The sequence below is a fragment of the Oncorhynchus keta genome, unplaced genomic scaffold, assembly GCF_023373465.1.
Source record: "Oncorhynchus keta strain PuntledgeMale-10-30-2019 unplaced genomic scaffold, Oket_V2 Un_contig_14208_pilon_pilon, whole genome shotgun sequence".
Lineage (NCBI taxonomy): Eukaryota > Metazoa > Chordata > Actinopteri > Salmoniformes > Salmonidae > Oncorhynchus > Oncorhynchus keta.
In genome coordinates this window covers 1-18,092 of record NW_026278602.1, presented here as the reverse complement: position 1 = coordinate 18,092, position 18,092 = coordinate 1, and the positions used below count along the sequence as shown (strand labels likewise).

The window sequence follows — 18,092 nt, the reverse complement described above, 5'->3', positions numbered from 1 at the left end:
CAGCAAGAGAATACATTTCATTCCTGTTCATTATGTTAAGATTACAAAATGCAAATTCAAATTTCAATATATATATATATATATATTTTTTACACTTTCTTCTATACTATTAATATTATTGATCTTTCTTTCTTTCTTCTATTGATCATACTTTCTAATGATCTCACGACCAATACATTTTTATTTGACATTTGACATGTTGTTATACATGATGTTGTGTTATCATAGTACTTCACTTCTCGACACCGCTGCCCTGTGACGGTTGTCATGGTGAGTCGTGGCGACAGCCAGGTGACCTACCTCCCGCTGTGCGGAGTCGGTGATGGTATCCAAGGTGACGGAACCCTCATAGGACAGGAAGTGGAAGACGTTAAGAGCTCGTACAGCCTCGGGCCCTCGCTGCTTATAACCAAATATCAGATCTATCCACTGGTGCAGCTGGCACGACACAAACTCACTCTCCAACGCCTAGAGAGAGAGGGAGGAGAGAGAAGGAAGGAGGAAGGAAGGAGGGAGAGGGGAAGGAGGAAGGAAGAGAGGGAAGGAAGGAGGAAGGGAAAGAGGAGGGAGAGAGGAAGGAAGAGAGGGAAGGAATGAGGAAGGGAGTGAGGGAAGGGAGAGAGGGAAGGAAGGAAGGAAGGGAGTGAGGAAGGGAGAGAGGAGGAAGAGGAAGGAGAGAAGGGAGAGAGGGAAGGGAGAGAGGGAAGGAAGGAGGAAGGGAGTGAGGGAAGGGAGAGAGGAGGAAGGAAGGAGGGATGGGAGAGAGGGGGAGGAGAGAGAGGAAGGAAGGAGGAAGGGAGTGAGGGAAGGGGAGAGAGGGAAGGAAGGAGGGATGGGAGAGAGGGGAGGAAGGAAAGGAAGGAAGGAGGGAGTGAGGGAAAGAGAAAGGTTATGCTCTAGTCTTGTAGTTGTAGGGCAGTAAGCCTTCTCCAGTGGTGTTGTTGGGGGTGTATTCATTAAGAAATTAAAACAAGACGGACAAGTTCAGTTAATTTAATTTAGTTCCTATTTCAACCCTTTTTCTTCTTTAAATGTTTAAAAAATGTTTAAAAGTAGATAAAAGTATGATAAAAGTAGAGACTGCGCTATTACAGCCTATATTATATATATATATATATATATACATACATACACTAAGCAGTTGAGGAACAAAAAGTAATTCTGCATTGAAAGCTGATGAACTTCTAACCCCACTTTTGAGAAAATGGTCCTTGAATGTTTTGGTACCTACTGGAGAGCTCTTCATTTGTCTACCCCCATTCAGCATCGTTCACACCCTCTTAAGCTTTAGCCCCACCCATTCAGCATCATTCACACCCTCTTAAGCTTTAGCCTTGATCTGAGTGTTCTGTCCTTACAACAGCAGTCCCGTACAGGGACCAATATCAGGGAAATTTCAGAGTGGCAACTAAAAATACAATTTCGTAACATTAAACATTCTTGAAAATGCAAGTGTCTTACGCCCTTCAAAAGATTAGAATCTTGGTAATCAAACTACGTTTCCCAATTTAAAATAGCTATTACAGAGAACAAATCCCATGCTTTTGTTTGAGAAGAGCAATCAAGAACAGAAACATTTTCCACCATCACAGTTTTTAGACTTTCACATCTGAAGGTAAAATTATGAGTTACATTCTGACATCTTGCTCTTATTTCTCTTCCTGAGTATCCCATTGATCAAATGAAGTGCCGTTTTCTTTGATAAAATCAATTTTTATAGCCTAAATCTAAACATTTTGTAAACTATTTGTGCCGGGAATTAATTTTAGCGAAGCTTCATTGATCGACTATATTTCTGCCCAATGACCACTGATCTTCTTGAAATCTAGCTGGGTAGATAGCCAATGGGCTGAGGTAAACGCCAGTATGTAATGGTTTGTAATGTAAATTCATTAAAAATCCTACAAGGTAATTTTTCTGGATTTTTTTCCCTCATTTTGTCTGTCATAGTTGTAGTGTACCTATGATGAAAATTACAGGCCTCTCTCATCTTTTTAAGTGGGAGAACTTGCACAACTTGAACTTGCACAATTGGTGGCTGACTAAATACTTTTTTTGCCCCACTGTAGACTCTCTTACCTGTATACATGGATGGATGCTTTTACCTCTCTGTCACGGATGCCATGGCTGCCCTTAGTTTGAAGATGTAATCCGGAGACAGGTGTTTTATACAACAGCCTTCTCCCTCTCTGCCATGGTTGCCCTTAGTTTGAAGATGTAATCCGGAGACAGGTGTTTTATACAACAGCCTTCTCCCTCTCTGCCATGGTTGCCCTTAGTTTGAAGATGTAATCCGGAGACAGGTGTTTTATACAACAGCCTTCTCCCTCTCTGTCATGGTTGCCCTTAGTTTGAAGATGTAATCCAGAGACATGGTGTTTTATTACAATAGCCTTCTGTGTGTTCTCTTTTCGACTCAAACGCCAGAATGTCCTCCATCTCCATCTCACCTCAAACGCCAGAATGTCCTCCATCTCCATCTCACACTACCCACTGATTTCAAAACTCGGGTCCTCCAGAAAGTGGAGAGCAACACTGATGTAGTTCAAATACGTGATATCTTTCAAAAAAAGCCGTGTTAGACAGGATCATCATACTGACCAGCTCATGTTATAGACAGAAGCCTGCTTACGTGGCAGACCAATGTCAACTCATCTCTCGACATGTCCAGCCCACTCATTATCTCAGCCAATCATGGAAGGTTGCTGTCTTTTTCTGTGGCTAAACCAACTGGGCTCCTAATTGAGCAATTTTATTTTGTATTTATATACAAGGTTGTTATTAAGGAAATTAACTTTTTTAAATGAAAGTTCACATGTTCCAGAAGGCATTTCTGCCCCCAAAAATGCGGTTAACATTCCACCGTCTCTCCTGTGAAGTAGTGACGCGTAATTGCCTGAAACGAGTCACAAATACGACCCAGCATATGTGTGCATGTGTCTGTGTGTATGTGCATGTGTCTGTGCATGTGTCTGTGTGTGTGTCTCACCATGCGGTTGATGCGTACGAAGTCCTCAGGTTTCTTGGCCCAGGCTGGCAGTTCTATATCAGACACAGGAGTCCCGTCCTCTCTCTGTCCCAGCTCAAAACCACTACTGTTAACAAACATCTCTGGGAGGTAGTAGAACTCTGGGATCAACTCCTGTTGGTCAACACATTATACTCAGTTCAAAACCACTACTGTTAACAAACATCTCTGGAAGGTAGTAGAACTCTGGGATCAACTCCTGTTGGTCAACAACAGCAACACAGGTGAGGATTCATAATGCTTTTACTAATGACAATGACAATCAATTAATCAATCATTCAATCACATTTAAACTCCCTCTCTTCTCTCTTAAGCACACACACACACACACACACAAACAACAACCCCCCCCACTCACACACACAGAGACAAACACACACACACACAAAAACTCTCCCCGCCCCACACACACACACACACACACACACACACACACACACACACACACATAAAAAAACTCCCCCCACACACACACACTAACCTTGACATCAGCAGCGTCCTGCTGGCAAAGCCCTCCAGCCCGTGCGATGCAGAGAAGGCTCTGTCAGGATGGTCAAACTGGTTCTCATTGGCATTCAGGAAGAACGTGGGTGAAGGGGCTCCTAATGAAGCAGGAAACACACAGGATATCTATACACAATATCCATCCATCCATCCATCTATCTATCTATCTAGCTTTTAAAATAACGGTTCTGTTCCAGGAACACTACAGATTACTTTTTTGTTTGCGGTTCTGATTACGTTCCTCTAAAAACATCATTATTTCCCTGTTTTGGCGCGTGTGTGTGTACTCACTATCCGCAGCATCCAGAGCAGTGTGGTGTTAGCCGTAGCAGTAGAGGGAGCCGTAGTGAAGGTGCGGTGGCGTTCCGTCCTCCTCCCAGGTATCATGGCGCTCTGCAGAGAATACCGCTCGCTTTGGGTCAACGCACCATTGGCTGCAGGGACTCACACACAATTTGGAACAAGAGCTGAAACTAATGCAGAATCTGTTTCTATTGCACCTTACAGGTGAATAGCTTTAGCTAGTGGGAACACCTGTTTAGAGTAGAACACCTGTTTAGAGTAGAACACTTGTTTAGGAGAGGTGCTGGCTAACAGAAGTAGAACACCTGAGGTTAGGAGAGGTGCTGGCTAGAGCAGAGAACATCTGTTTAGGAGGAGTGCTGGCTAGCAGAGTAGAACACCTGTTTAGAGTAGAACACCTGTTTAGAGTAGAACACCTGTTTAGGAGATGTGCTGGCTAACAGAGTAGAACACCTGGTTAGGAGAGGTGCTGGCTGGCAGAGCAAACACCTGGTTAGGAGAGGTGCCGGCTAACAGAGTAGAACACTTACCCTGGTTAGGGAGGGTGCTGGCTAGCGGAGTAGAACACCTGGTTAGGTGAGGTGCTGGCTAAGCGGAGTGGAACACCTGTTTAGGAGAGGTGCTGGCTAGCAGAGTAGAACACCTGGTTAGGAGAGGTGCTGGCTAGCAGAGTAGAACACCTGGTTAGGAGAGGTGCTGGCTAACAGAGTAGAACACCCCAGCTAGAGAGTGCCAGCTAGCAGAGTGGAACACCTGGTTAGGAGAGGTGCTGGCTAACAGAGAGAACACCTGGTTAGAAGAGGTGCTGGCTAGCAGAGTAGAACACCTGGTTAGGAGAGGTGCTGGCTAGCAGAGTAGAACACCTGGTTAGAGGTGCTGGCTAGCAGAGAACACCCAGTTAGGAAGGGTGCTGGCTAACAGAGTAGAACACCTGGTTAGGAGAGGTGCTAGCTAGCGGAAAGAGAACACCTGGTTAGGAGAGGTGCTGGCTAACAGAGTAACACCTGTTTAGGAGAGGTGCTGGCTAGCAGAGTAGAACACCTGGTTAGGAGAGGTGCTGGCTAGCAGAGTAGAACACCTGGTTAGGAGAGGTGCTGACTAGCAGAGGGAACACCTGTTTAGAGTAGAACACCTGGTTAGGAGAGGTGCTGGCTAACAGAGTAGAACACCTGGTTAGGAGATGCTACAGCGGGAGAACACCTGGTCAGGAGAGGTGCTGGCTAACAGAGGTAGAACACCTGGTTAGGAGGTGCTGGCTAGCGGAGTAGAACACCTGGTTAGGAGAGGTGCTGGCTAACAAGTAGAACACCTGGTTAGGAGGTGCTGGCTAACAGAGAGGAGAACACTAACTGAAAAAGGAGTGCTCAACACTCTGCAATATTTGAAAGACAAGCTCTCTTCATCAGGTATAATGACACACACTGGTCACTAGTTTATAAAGGACTTACAGGTGTGACAACATGAATAACATGCCTTCACATTACATGGCTCTGTCACACAGTACATATACAGGGCCGTGGGCATCATAATTACTACACAAAAAGCTGTGATTCGCTGAGAGAAGCACCACTTGAAGTATATACCTTGGATAGGTCTCGGAAGTTGCCAGGCAGAGTGAGGTCCAGCTCCTCTGACTCATAGTTAGTGAGAACCCAGGGGAACACTGGGTACTGGTTCAGATCATTGTAGCTCCTCCCTGTGGGGGAAAGAGAGAGAGAGAGAGAGAGGGAGAGGGAGTGAGGGAGAGAGAAGAACACACAGAGAGAGAGAGGGAGTGAGGGAGCGAGGAAGAAAACACAGAGAGAGGGAGAGGGAGTGAGGGAGAGAGGAAGAACACACAGAGAGGGAGAGGGAGTGAGGGGAGAGGAAGAACCACCTGAGAGAGAGGGAGTGAGACGAGGAAGAACACAGAGAGAGAGAAGGGAGTAGGGGAGCGAGAGAAGAACACAGAGAGAGAGGAGTAGGGAGAGAAGGCTACCTGAGAGGAGAGGGAGTGAGGAGATAGGAAGAACACACAGAGAGAGGGAGTGAGGGATGAGGAGAAGAAGAACACACAGAGAAGAGAGAGGGAGTGAGGAAGAAGGGAAGAACACAGAGAGAGAGAGAGAGAGAGAAAGTGAGGGAGAGAGGAGAAGAACACACAGAGAGAGAGGGGAGTGAGGGAGAGAGAGGGAGAAGAACACAGAGAGAGAGAGAGTGAGGAGAGAGGAAGAACACACAGAGAGAGAAGGGAGTGAGGGAGAGAGAAGAACACACAGAGAGAGAGAGGGAGTGAGGGAGAGAGGAAGAACACACAGAGAGAGAGAGGGAGTGAGGGAGCGAGGAAGAACACACAGAGAGAGAGGGAGTGACGGAGAGAGGAAGAACACACAGAGAGAGAGAGGGAGTGAGGGAGCGAGGAAGAACACACAGAGAGAGAGAGAGAGTGAGGGAGAGAGGAAGAACACACAGAGAGAGAGAGGGAGTGAGGGAGAGAGGAAGAACACACACAGAGAGAGAGGGAGTGAGGGAGAGAGGAAGAACACACAGAGAGGGAGAGAGGGAGTGAGGGAGAGCGGAAGAACACACAGAGAGAGAGAGGGAGAGTGGGAGAGAGGGAGTGAGGGAGAGAGGAAGAACACACAGAGAGAGAGAGGGAGTGAGGGAGAGAGGAAGAACACACAGAGAGAGAGAGGGAGTGAGGGAGAGAGGAAAAAGAGAGAGAGAGAGAGAGGGAGTGAGGGAGCGAGGAAGAACACACAGAGAGAGAGAGGGAGTGAGGGAGAGAGGAAGAACACAGAGAGAGAGAGAGAGAGAGTGAGGGAGAGAGGAAGAACACACAGAGAGAGAGAGGGAGTGAGGGAGAGAGGAAGAACACACAGAGAGAGAGAGGGAGTGAGGGAGCGAGGAAGAACACACAGAGAGAGAGAGGGAGTGAGGGAGAGAGGAAGAACACACAGAGAGAGAGAGGGAGTGAGGGAGCGAGGAAGAACACACAGAGAGAGAGAGGGAGTGAGGGAGAGAGGAAGAACACACAGAGAGAGAGAGAGAGAGAGAGAGAGTGAGGGAGAGAGGAAGAACACACAGAGAGAGAGAGGGAGTGAGGGAGAGAGGAAGAACACACAGAGAGGGAGAGAGGGAGTGAGGGAGAGAGGAAGAACACACAGAGAGAGAGAGGGAGAGTGGGAGAGAGGGAGTGAGGGAGAGAGGAAGAACACACAGAGAGAGAGAGGGAGTGAGGGAGAGAGGAAGAACACACAGAGAGAGAGCGAGAGAGTGAGGGAGAGAGGAAGAACACACAGACAGAGAGAGGGAGAGTGGGAGAGAGGGAGAACACACAGAGAGAGAGAGAGAGAGGGAGAGGGAGTGAGGGAGAGAGGAAGAACACACAGAGAGAGAGAGAGAGAGAGAGAGAGAGAGAGAGAGAGAGAGAGAGAGAGAGAGGGAGTGAGGGAGAGAGGAAGAACACAGAGAGAGAGAGAGGGAGTGAGGGAGGGAGCGAGGAAGAACACACAGAGAGAGAGGGAGTGAGGGAGAGAGGAAGAACACACAGAGAGAGAGAGAGAGAGAGGGAGTGAGGGAGCGAGGTAGAACACACAGAGAGAGAGAGGGAGTGAGGGAGAGAGGAAGAACACAGAGAGAGAGAGAGGGAGTGAGGGAGAGGGAGAGAGGAAGAACACACAGAGAGAGAGAGGGAGTGAGGGAGAGAGGAAGAACACACAGAGAGGGAGAGAGGGAGTGAGGGAGAGAGGAAGAACACACAGAGAGAGAAGGGAGAGTGGGAGAGAGGGAGTGAGGGAGAGAGGAAGAACACACAGAGAGAGAGAGGGAGTGAGGGAGAGAGGAAGAACACACAGAGAGAGAGCGAGAGAGTGAGGGAGAGAGGAAGAACACACAGACAGAGAGAGGGAGAGTGGGAGAGAGGGAGAACACACACAGAGAGAGAGAGAGAGAGAGAGAGAGAGAGAGAGAGAGAGAGGGAGTGAGGGAGAGAGGAAGAACACACAGAGAGAGAGAGAGAGAGAGAGAGAGAGAGAGAGAGAGAGAGAGGAGGAGTGAGGAGAGAGGAAGAACACACGAGAGAGAGAGAGAGGGAGTGAGGGAGAGAGGAAGAACACAGAGAGAGAGAGAGAGAGAGAGAGAGAGAGAGAGAGAGAGAGAGAGAGGAGGAGAGAGGAAGAACACAGAGAAAGAGAGAGAGTGGGAGTGAGGGAGCGAGGAAGAACACACAGAGAGAGAGAGAGGGAGTGAGGGAGAGAGGAAGAACACACAGAGAGAGAGAGAGAGAGAGGGAGTGAGGGAGAGAGGAAGAACACACAGAGAGAGAGGGAGTGAGGGAGAGAGGAAGAACACAGAGAGAGAGAGGGAGTGAGGGAGAGAGGAAGAACACACACAGAGAGAGAGAGGGAGAGAGGGAGAGAGGAAGAACACACAGAGAGAGAGAGGGAGTGAGGGAGAGAGGAAGAACACACAGAGAGAGAGAGGGAGTGAGGGAGAGAGGAAGAACACAGAGAGAGAGAGAGGGAGTGAGGGAGAGAGGAAGAACACACAGAGAGAGAGAGGGAGTGAGGGAGCGAGGAAGAACACACAGGGAAAGAGAGGGAGTGAGGGAGAGAGGAAGAACACACACAGAGAGAGAGAGAGAGAGAGAGAGAGAGAGAGAGGGAGAGGGAGTGAGGGAGAGAGGAAGAACACACAGAGAGAGAGAGAGAGAGAGGAGTGAGGAGAGAGAGGAAGAACACAGAGAGAGAGAGAGAGAGAGAGAGAGAGAGAGAGAGAGAGGGAGTGAGGGAGAGAGGAAGAACACAGAGAAAGAGAGAGAGTGGGAGTGAGGGAGCGAGGAAGAACACACAGAGAGAGAGAGAGGGAGTAGAGGAGAGAGGAAGAACACACAGAGAGAGAGAGAGAGAGAGGGAGTGAGGGAGAGAGGAAGAACACACGAGAGAGAGAGGGAGTGAGGAGAGAGGAAGAACACAGAGAGAGAGAGAGGAGTGAGGGAGAGAGGAAGAACACACACAGAGAGAGAGAGGGGAGAGAGGGAGAGAGGAAGAACACACAGAGAGAGAGAGGGAGTGAGGGAGAGAGGAAGAACACACAGAGAGAGAGAGGGAGTGAGGGAGAGAGGAAGAACACAGAGAGAGAGAGAGGGAGTGAGGGAGAGAGGAAGAACACACAGAGAGAGAGAGGGAGTGAGGGAGAGAGGAAGAACACACAGGGAAAGAGAGGGAGTGAGGGAGAGAGGAAGAACACACGAGAGAGAGAGAGAGTGAGGGAGCGAGGAAGAACACACAGAGAGGGAGAGGGAGAGGGGGAGAGGGAAAACACAGACAGAGGAGTGAGGGAGAGAGACAGTTAAAACACTGTATATATATATAATAATATATAATATATAATATGACATTTGTCATGTCTTTATTGTTTTGAAACTTCTGTATGTGTAATGTTTACTGTTAATTTTTATTGTTTTTCACTGTATATATTCACTTTATATATTATCTACCTCACTTGCTTTGGCAATGTTATCACATGTTTCCCATGACAATAAAGCCCTTGAATTGAATTGAATTGAGAGAGAGACATAGAAAGTAAATGACCCTCTTCACATCAACATACAGTAAGTCTAGAGGTAGGAGAAAGGCTGTAACAGAGAGTGATGATGATGATGATAATGATGAGGAGGGTACAAATGGTAGGTCTTTTTCACCTGCGATGGTGTTGAGGAACATGAGGTACTCGAGTTGGAGATCTCCCTCCTCTGCCAACGCTGGGTCATGTTGGACGACTTAAACAGCTGACGAGGGTCGCCAACGAGATACGCCTGGAGGAGAGGTACACACACGCACAGCACGCAGACACACACACACACACACACACACACACACACAGACACACACACACACACACACACACACACACACACACACACACACCACACACACACACACACACACACACACACACACAACACACACACACACACACACACGGTTAAAGATGGATTGTAGATGCGACCAATAAACTTTGATGAGATACATTAGTGTGTGTGTAAGTACATATGTTCAATGTGTAGTGTAGCTGATATGTGTGTGTGTGTGTGTGTTGTGTGTGTCCTGTGATGAGTGTGTGTGTGTTCCTGTGAGTGTGTGTGTGTGTGTGTGTCTGTGTGTGTGTGTGTGTGTGTGTGATGTGTGTTCCTGTGAGTGTGTGTGTGTCTGTGTGTGTTCCTGTGAGTGTGTGTGTTCCTGTGAGTGTGTGTGTGTCTGTGTGTGTTCCTGTGAGTGTGTGTGTGTTCCTGTGAGTGTGTGTGTGTGTTCCTGTGTGTGTGTGTGTGTGTGTGTGTGTGTGTGTCCCTGTGAGTGTGTGTGTGTCTGATGTGTGTTCCTGTGAGTGTGTGTGTTCCTGTGAGTGTGTGTGTGTTCCTGTGAGTGCGTGTGTTCCTGTGAGTGTGTGTGTGTTCCTGTGAGTGTGTGTGTTCCTCTGAGTGTGTGTGTGTGTGTGTGTGTGTTCCTGTGAGTGTGTGTGTGTGTTCCTGTGAGTGTGTTTCTGTGTTCCTGTGAGTGTGTGTGTGTGTTCCTGTGAGTGCGTGTGTGCGTGTTCCTGTGAGTGCGTGCGTGCGTGCGTGTGTGTGTGTGTGTTCCTGTGAGTGTGTGTGTGCTATTAACCCCACCTGGCCTGAGGCAGTCCGTAGCTGGTTCCTACTCCCACCCTGGGTAGACTGTAGACGACCCTCTTCACTGTAGCCTGGTCCGGGAAGGTAAACATCACAGACGCTGGGGGGGATTACATCACAGGATATGAGCACGAGAACAACAGGAAGTCTGGAAACACTGTCCATTCATGACAGAAAGGTATCGGGTGCAGCACAGGAGACTCAGGCGGATAAATCAGTCTGGTATCATTTACAGATCCGGCCAGGTGGAATGATCAGTCAGGTGTGTCGGCTACACAGGTGAGTTAGTTAAAGATGATGTCGGCTACACAGGTGAGTTAGTTAAAGATGATGTCAGCTACACAGGTGAGTTAGTTAATGATGATGTTGGCTACACAGGTGAGTTAGTTAAAGATGATGTCGGCTACACAGGTGAGTTAGTTAATGATGATGTCGGCTACACAGGTGAGTTAGTTAAAGATGATGTTGGCTACACAGGTGAGACAGCTGAGACAGGTATATAAAGGTGTACTGTACAGCTGAGACAGGTATATAAAGGTAGTGTACTAGTTAGATATAGGTATCGTACTGCGGTTGGCCATGAAGACCTCCAGACCAGTGTTCTGGAGAAGGTATCTTCTGGAGAAGACAGCTCTGATCTCACTGAACATCCACTTGCCATGTAGACCCTCGGAGTAGGCCAGGACCTACACACACACACGCACACGCACACACACACACACACACACGCACACACACACACACACACACACACACACACACACAGGCACAGAGACACAGAGTGAGGACGAGTTATGTTATTGCATTAACCATGGTGTTGACCTCACTGTTACCATGGTGTGGATCTCACTGTTACCATGGTGTTGATCTCACTGTTACCATGGTGTGTATCTCACTGTTACCATGGTGTGGATCTCACTGTTACCATGGTGTCGATCTCACTGTTACCATGGTGTGGATCTCACTGTTACCATGGTGTCGATCTCACTGTTACCATGGTGTGTATGTCACTGTTACCATAGTGTTGATCTCACTGTTACCATGGTGTCGATCTCACTGTTACCACGGTGTGGATCCTTCTGTTACCATGGTGTTGATCTCACTGTTACCATGGTGTTGATCTCACTGTTACCATGGTGTCGATCTCACTGTTACCATGGTGTCGATCTCACTGTTACCATGGTGTCGATCTCACTGTTACCATGGTGTCGATCTCACTGTTACCATGGTGTGTATGTCACTGTTACCATAGTGTTGATCTCACTGTTACCATGGTGTCGATCTCACTGTTACCACGGTGTGGATCCTTCTGTTACCATGGTGTCGATCTCACTGTTACCATGGTGTCGATCTCACTGTTACCATTGTGTTGATCTCACTGTTACCATGGTGTGGATCTCACTGTTACCATGGTGTTGATCTCACTGTTACGATGGTGTGGATCCCTCTGTTACGGCTGCCCAGAACAGGGCTCCGGGCAGCCGAGCGGAAATGGAGGAAAACTCGCCTCCCTGCGGACCTGGCATCCTTTCACTCCCTCCTCTCTACATTTTCCTCCTCTGTCTCTGCTGCTAAAGCCACTTTCTACCACTCTAAATTCCAAGCATCTGCCTCTAACCCTAGGAAGCTCTTTGCCACCTTCTCCTCCCTCCTGAATCCTCCTCCCCCCCTCCTCCCTCTCTGCAGATGACTTCGTCAACCATTTTGAAAAGAAGGTCGACGACATCCGATCCTCGTTTGCTAAGTCAAACGACACCGCTGGTTCTGCTCACACTGCCCTACCCTGTGCTCTGACCTCTTTCTCCCCTCTCTCTCCAGATGAAATCTCGCGTCTTGTGACGGCCGGCCGCCCAACAACCTGCCCGCTTGACCCTATCCCCTCCTCTCTTCTCCAGACCATTTCCGGAGACCTTCTCCCTTACCTCACCTCGCTCATCAACTCATCCCTGACCGCTGGCTACGTCCCTTCCGTCTTCAAGAGAAGCGAGAGTTGCACCCCTTCTGAAAAAACCTACACTCGATCCCTCCGATGTCAACAACTACAGACCAGTATCCCTTCTTTCTTTTCTCTCCAAAACACTTGAGCGTGCCGTCCTTGGCCAGCTCTACCGCTATCTCTCTCAGAATGACCTTCTTGATCCAAATCAGTCAGGTTTCAAGACTAGTCATTCAACTGAGACTGCTCTTCTCTGCATCACGGAGGCGCTCCGCACTGCTAAAGCTAACTCTCTCTCCTCTGCTCTCATCCTTCTAGACCTATCGGCTGCCTTCGATACTGTGAACCATCAGATCCTCCTCTCCACCCTCTCCGAGTTGGGCATCTCCGGCGCGGCCCACGCTTGGATTGCGTCCTACCTGACAGGTCGCTCCTACCAGGTGGCGTGGCGAGAATCTGTCTCCTCACCACGCGCTCTCACCACTGGTGTCCCCCAGGGCTCTGTTCTAGGCCCTCTCCTATTCTCGCTATACACCAAGTCACTTGGCTCTGTCATAACCTCACATGGTCTCTCCTATCATTGCTATGCAGACGACACACAATTAATCTTCTCCTTTCCCCCTTCTGATGACCAGGTGGCGAATCGCATCTCTGCATGTCTGGCAGACATATCAGTGTGGATGACGGATCACCACCTCAAGCTGAACCTCGGCAAGACGGAGCTCCTCTTCCTCCCGGGGAAGGACTGCCCGTTCCATGATCTCGCCATCACGGTTGACAACTCCATTGTGTCCTCCTCCCAGAGCGCTAAGAACCTTGGCGTGATCCTGGACAACACCCTGTCGTTCTCAACTAACATCAAGGCGGTGGCCCGTTCCTGTAGGTTCATGCTCTACAACATCCGCAGAGTACGACCCTGCCTCACACAGGAAGCGGCGCAGGTCCTAATCCAGGCACTTGTCATCTCCCGTCTGGATTACTGCAACTCGCTGTTGGCTGGGCTCCCTGCCTGTGCCATTAAACCCCTACAACTCATCCAGAACGCCGCAGCCCGTCTGGTGTTCAACCTTCCCAAGTTCTCTCACGTCACCCCGCTCCTCCGCTCTCTCCACTGGCTTCCAGTTGAAGCTCGCATCCGCTACAAGACCATGGTGCTTGCCTACGGAGCTGTGAGGGAACGGCACCTCAGTACCTCCAGGCTCTGATCAGGCCCTACACCCAAACAAGGGCACTGCGTTCATCCACCTCTGGCCTGCTCGCCTCCCTACCACTGAGGAAGTACAGTTCCCGCTCAGCCCAGTCAAAACTGTTCGCTGCTCTGGCCCCCAATGGTGGAACAAACTCCCTCACGACGCCAGGACAGCGGAGTCAATCACCACCTTCCGGAGACACCTGAAACCCCACCTCTTTAAGGAATACCTAGGATAGGATAAGTAATCCTTCTCACCCCCCTAAAAGATTTAGATGCACTATTGTAAAGTGGCTGTTCCACTGGATGTCATAAGGTGAATGCACCAATTTGTAAGTCGCTCTGGATAAGAGCGTCTGCTAAATGACTTAAATGTAAATGTAAATGTGTCAATCTCACTGTTACCATGGTGTCAATCTCATTGTTACCTTGGTGTGGATCTTCTTGAAGCTAGGGTCGTCCTCGTCCACCTCAAAGTAGATCTCAGTGGTGGTGATGGAGAGAGTCCCATGGACCACCACTACTGGAGATACCAGCTGGGCTGGAGTACTGAGCACCACAGGGCCTATCACAGACAGACAGACAGACAGACAGACAGACAGACAGACAGACAGACAGACAGACAGACAGACAGACAGACAGGCAGGCAGACAGACAGGCAGACAGACAGACAGACAGACAGACAGACAGACAGACAGACAGACAGACAGACAGACAGACAGACAGACAGACAGACAGACAGACAGACAGACAGACAGACAGGCAGACAGACAGACAGACAGACAGACAGACAGACAGACAGACAGACAGACAGACAGACAGGCAGACAGGCAGGCAGACAGGCAGACATACATACAGAGGTAAGTCAGTTCTACACATCGGTGGTGGATGAGATAACTTTCCTCATTACTAGGTAGGTAGAGTTCTGAGCAGCTGGGAAAAAGAGCTATCAAAATCCAATCAATTATTATGTGAATGACAACAGATACCGACTGGGGCTTCTGATTCTATCAGATAACCAGCGTTAACAACAGAAATGCTTGTGCTTCTAGTTCAGTCAGTGCAGCAATATCTAACAATTACACAGAAAATACAAATACCTAATACACACAAATCTAAGTAAAGGAATTGAATTCAGAATATATAAATATGTGGACGAGCGATGTCAGAGCAGTGGTGGCAACCCAGTGACATTCAGCGCTGCTACAACCCAAACAGACACACGGAGCTCCAACACAAAGGAAAGGGTTAAGAGAACGAACCAATCAGATTTGCTCGTGAGTTTATGACGATTCTATGCACCGAAACGACGTTCCACTCGGGTTGGTTAGAGACAGGAAAATAACCGGCCTTTGTGTGGAACAGAAAATACCTTTGCTAAACCTTTTCCTCCCGAACTGGGAATGAACTCTAAACAGTAGCTTACTGCTAACACAGGAGCAGTAGAATAATATAGTAATGTTTTTATTTGACCTTTATTTAACTCTGCAAGTCAGTTAAGAACAAATTCTTATTTTCAATGACGGCCTGGGAACAGTGGGTTAACTGGTCTAGGAACAGTGGGTTAACTGGTCTAGGAACAGTGGGTTAACTGGTCTAGGAACAGTGGGTTAACTGGTCTAGGAACAGTGGGTTAACTGGTCTAGGAACAGTGGGTTAACTGGCCTAGGAACAGTGGGTTAACTGGTCTAGGAACAGTGGGTTAACTGGTCTAGGAACAGTGGGTTAACTGGTCTAGGAACAGTGGGTTAACTGGTCTAGGAACAGTGGGTTAACTGGTCTAGGAACAGTGGGTTAACTGCCTGTTCAGGGGGCAGAACGACAGGTTTGTACCTTGTCAGCTCGGGGGTTTGAACTTGCAACCTTCCGGTTCCTAGTCCAACGCTCTTAACCACTAGGCTACCCTGCCAGAATGCGTAATGAAAATAGAACGTTCTAAAATAGTGCCTAAAGGCAGATTAGACAAGTTTGCTCGTTGGTGACGACTGGGTAGAAATTAGTTTGATGTTTAATCTATTGGGCCCGAGTGAGTTTTGTTTGTTTAATAATCATTCAAAACCAAGTTTTTATAGATTCGATTAAAATGTATTTCCGTTGATGTTGAATCGTTTAGAGAATCCAAAACCGGATCATTTCTCCAAATTGCCTCTAGAATGAAAAAATCTCTGGAACCAACCAGGAAAGAGAACAAAAGGTGTCTGACCAACCAGGAAAGAGAACAAAAGGTGTCTGACCAACCAGGAAAGAGAACAAAAGGTGTCTGACCAACCAGGAAAGAGAACAAAAGGTGTCTGACCAACCAGGAAAGAGAACAAAAGGTGTCTGACCAACCAGGAAAGAGAACAAAAGGTGTCTGACCAACCAGGAAAGAGAACAAAAGGTGTCTGACCAACCAGGAAAGAGAACAAAAGGTGTCTGACCTGCCAGGTTGTCCATCTCTTTCTCCTGCAGCAGACTGACAGTGTCATCGTCTCCCTCCAGCATTAGCTCCGCCTCCAGGTTCTGACTGACCAGTGATTGGCTGCGCAAGGTCTTCTTAGACTTAAGCCCCTCCTCTTCCTCCTCCTCCGTACCTACACAACACAATTAATACATACAGTTGAAGTCGGAAATTTACATACACCTTAGCCAAATACATTTAAACACAGTTTTTCCACAATTCCTGACATTTTATCATTGTAAAAATTGTCTTAGGTCAGTTAGGATCACAACTTATTTTAAGAATGTGAAATGTCAGAATAATAGTAGAGAGAATGATTTATTTCAGCTTTTATTTCTTTCATCACATTCCAAGTGGGTCAGAAGTTTACATACACTCAATTAGTATTTGGTAGCATTGCCTTTAGATTGTTTAACTTGGGTCAAACGTTTCAGGTAGCCTTCCACAAGCTTCCTAAAATAAGTTGGTTGAATTTTGGCCCATTCCTCCTGACAGAGCTGGTGTAACTGGAGTCAGGTTTGTAGGCCTCCTTGCTCCCACGCACTTTTTCAGTTCTGCCCACACCTTTTCTATGGGATTGAGGTCAGGGCTTTGTGATGGCCACTCTAATACCTTGACTTTGTTGTCCTTAAGCCATTTTGCCTCAACTTTGGAAGTATGTTTGGGGTCATTGTCCATTTGGAAGACCTATTTGCGACCAAGCTTTAACTGATGTCTTGACATGTTGCTTCAATATATCCACATTATTTTCCATCCTCATGATGCCATCTGTTTTGTGAAGTGCACCAGTCCCTCCTGCAGCAAAGCACCACCACAACATGATGTTGCCACCCCCATGCTTCAAGGTTGGGATGGTGTTCTTCGGCTTGCAAGTCTCCCCCTTTTTCCTCCAAACATAACGATGGTCATTATGGCCAAACAGTTCTATTTTTGTTTCATCAGACCAGAGGACATTTCTCCAAAAGGTACGATCTTTGTCTCCATGTGCAGTTGCAAACCGTAGTCTGGCATTTTTATGGCAGTGTTGGAGCAGTGGCTTCTTCTTTGCTGAGCGGCATTTCAGGTTATGTCGATACGATTAGTTTTACTGTGGATATAGATACTTTTGTACCTGTTTCCTCCAGCATCTTCACAAGGTCCTTTGCTGTTGTTCTGGGATTGATTTGCACTTTTCTCACCAAAGTACGTTCATCTCTAGGAGACAGAACTTGTCTCCTTCCTGAGCGATATGACGGCTGCATGGACCCATGCAGGTGTTTAGACTTGTGGAGGTCTGCAATTTTTTTCTGAGGTCTTGGCTGATTTCTTTTGATTTTCCCATGATGTCAAGCAAAGAGGCGCTGAGTTTGAAGGTAGGCCTTGAAATACATCCACAGGTACACCTCCAATTGACTCAAATGATGTCAATTAGCCTATCAGAATATTCTAAAGCCATGACATCATTTTCTGGAATTTTCCAAGCTGTTTAAAGGCACAGTCAACTTCTGACCCACTGGAATTGTGATACAGTGAATTATAAGTGAAAGAATCTGTCTGTAAACAATTGTTGGAAAAATGACTTGTGTCATGCACAAAGTAGATGTCCTAACCAACTTGCCAAAACCACAATTTGTTAATTAACAAGAAATTTGTGGAGTTATTGAAAAAAATAGTTTTAATGACTCCAACCTAAGTGTATGTAAACTTATGACTTCAACTGTAGCTGGCACACAATGCTACTTTAAAAATGGTCAAGTAACTAACTAACTTGCAGTGTATTCTGGGATAGGTGACTAACCATAGTCCTCCAGGGCTTTAAGTGACACATCAAGGTGGGTGGAGCCAAAGGGGTTTCGTACGAATCTCCGCCTCCTCCTCAGGTCGTCCTCCCAGTAGTCCAGACGCCAGAAGTCGTGTAACTGGCTGAGGTAATAAAAGAGGTTAGTAAATAAGTTAAAGCAGCTCATGTAATTGGCTGAGAGAGAGAAAGGAGGGCGGAACACAAGGCACAATAAAGACATGTTCAGATGAATAGACATAAAAGGTCACGTTAGCTCCTCCTAC

General features: G+C 47.7%; 1 pseudogene; it reads right to left on the bottom strand.

Moving 5' to 3' along the window:
* Nucleotides 1-300: 300 nt before the first annotated feature.
* Nucleotides 301-18,003, bottom strand: LOC127906072 (neurobeachin-like; annotated as a pseudogene).
* Nucleotides 18,004-18,092: the final 89 nt, after the last annotated feature.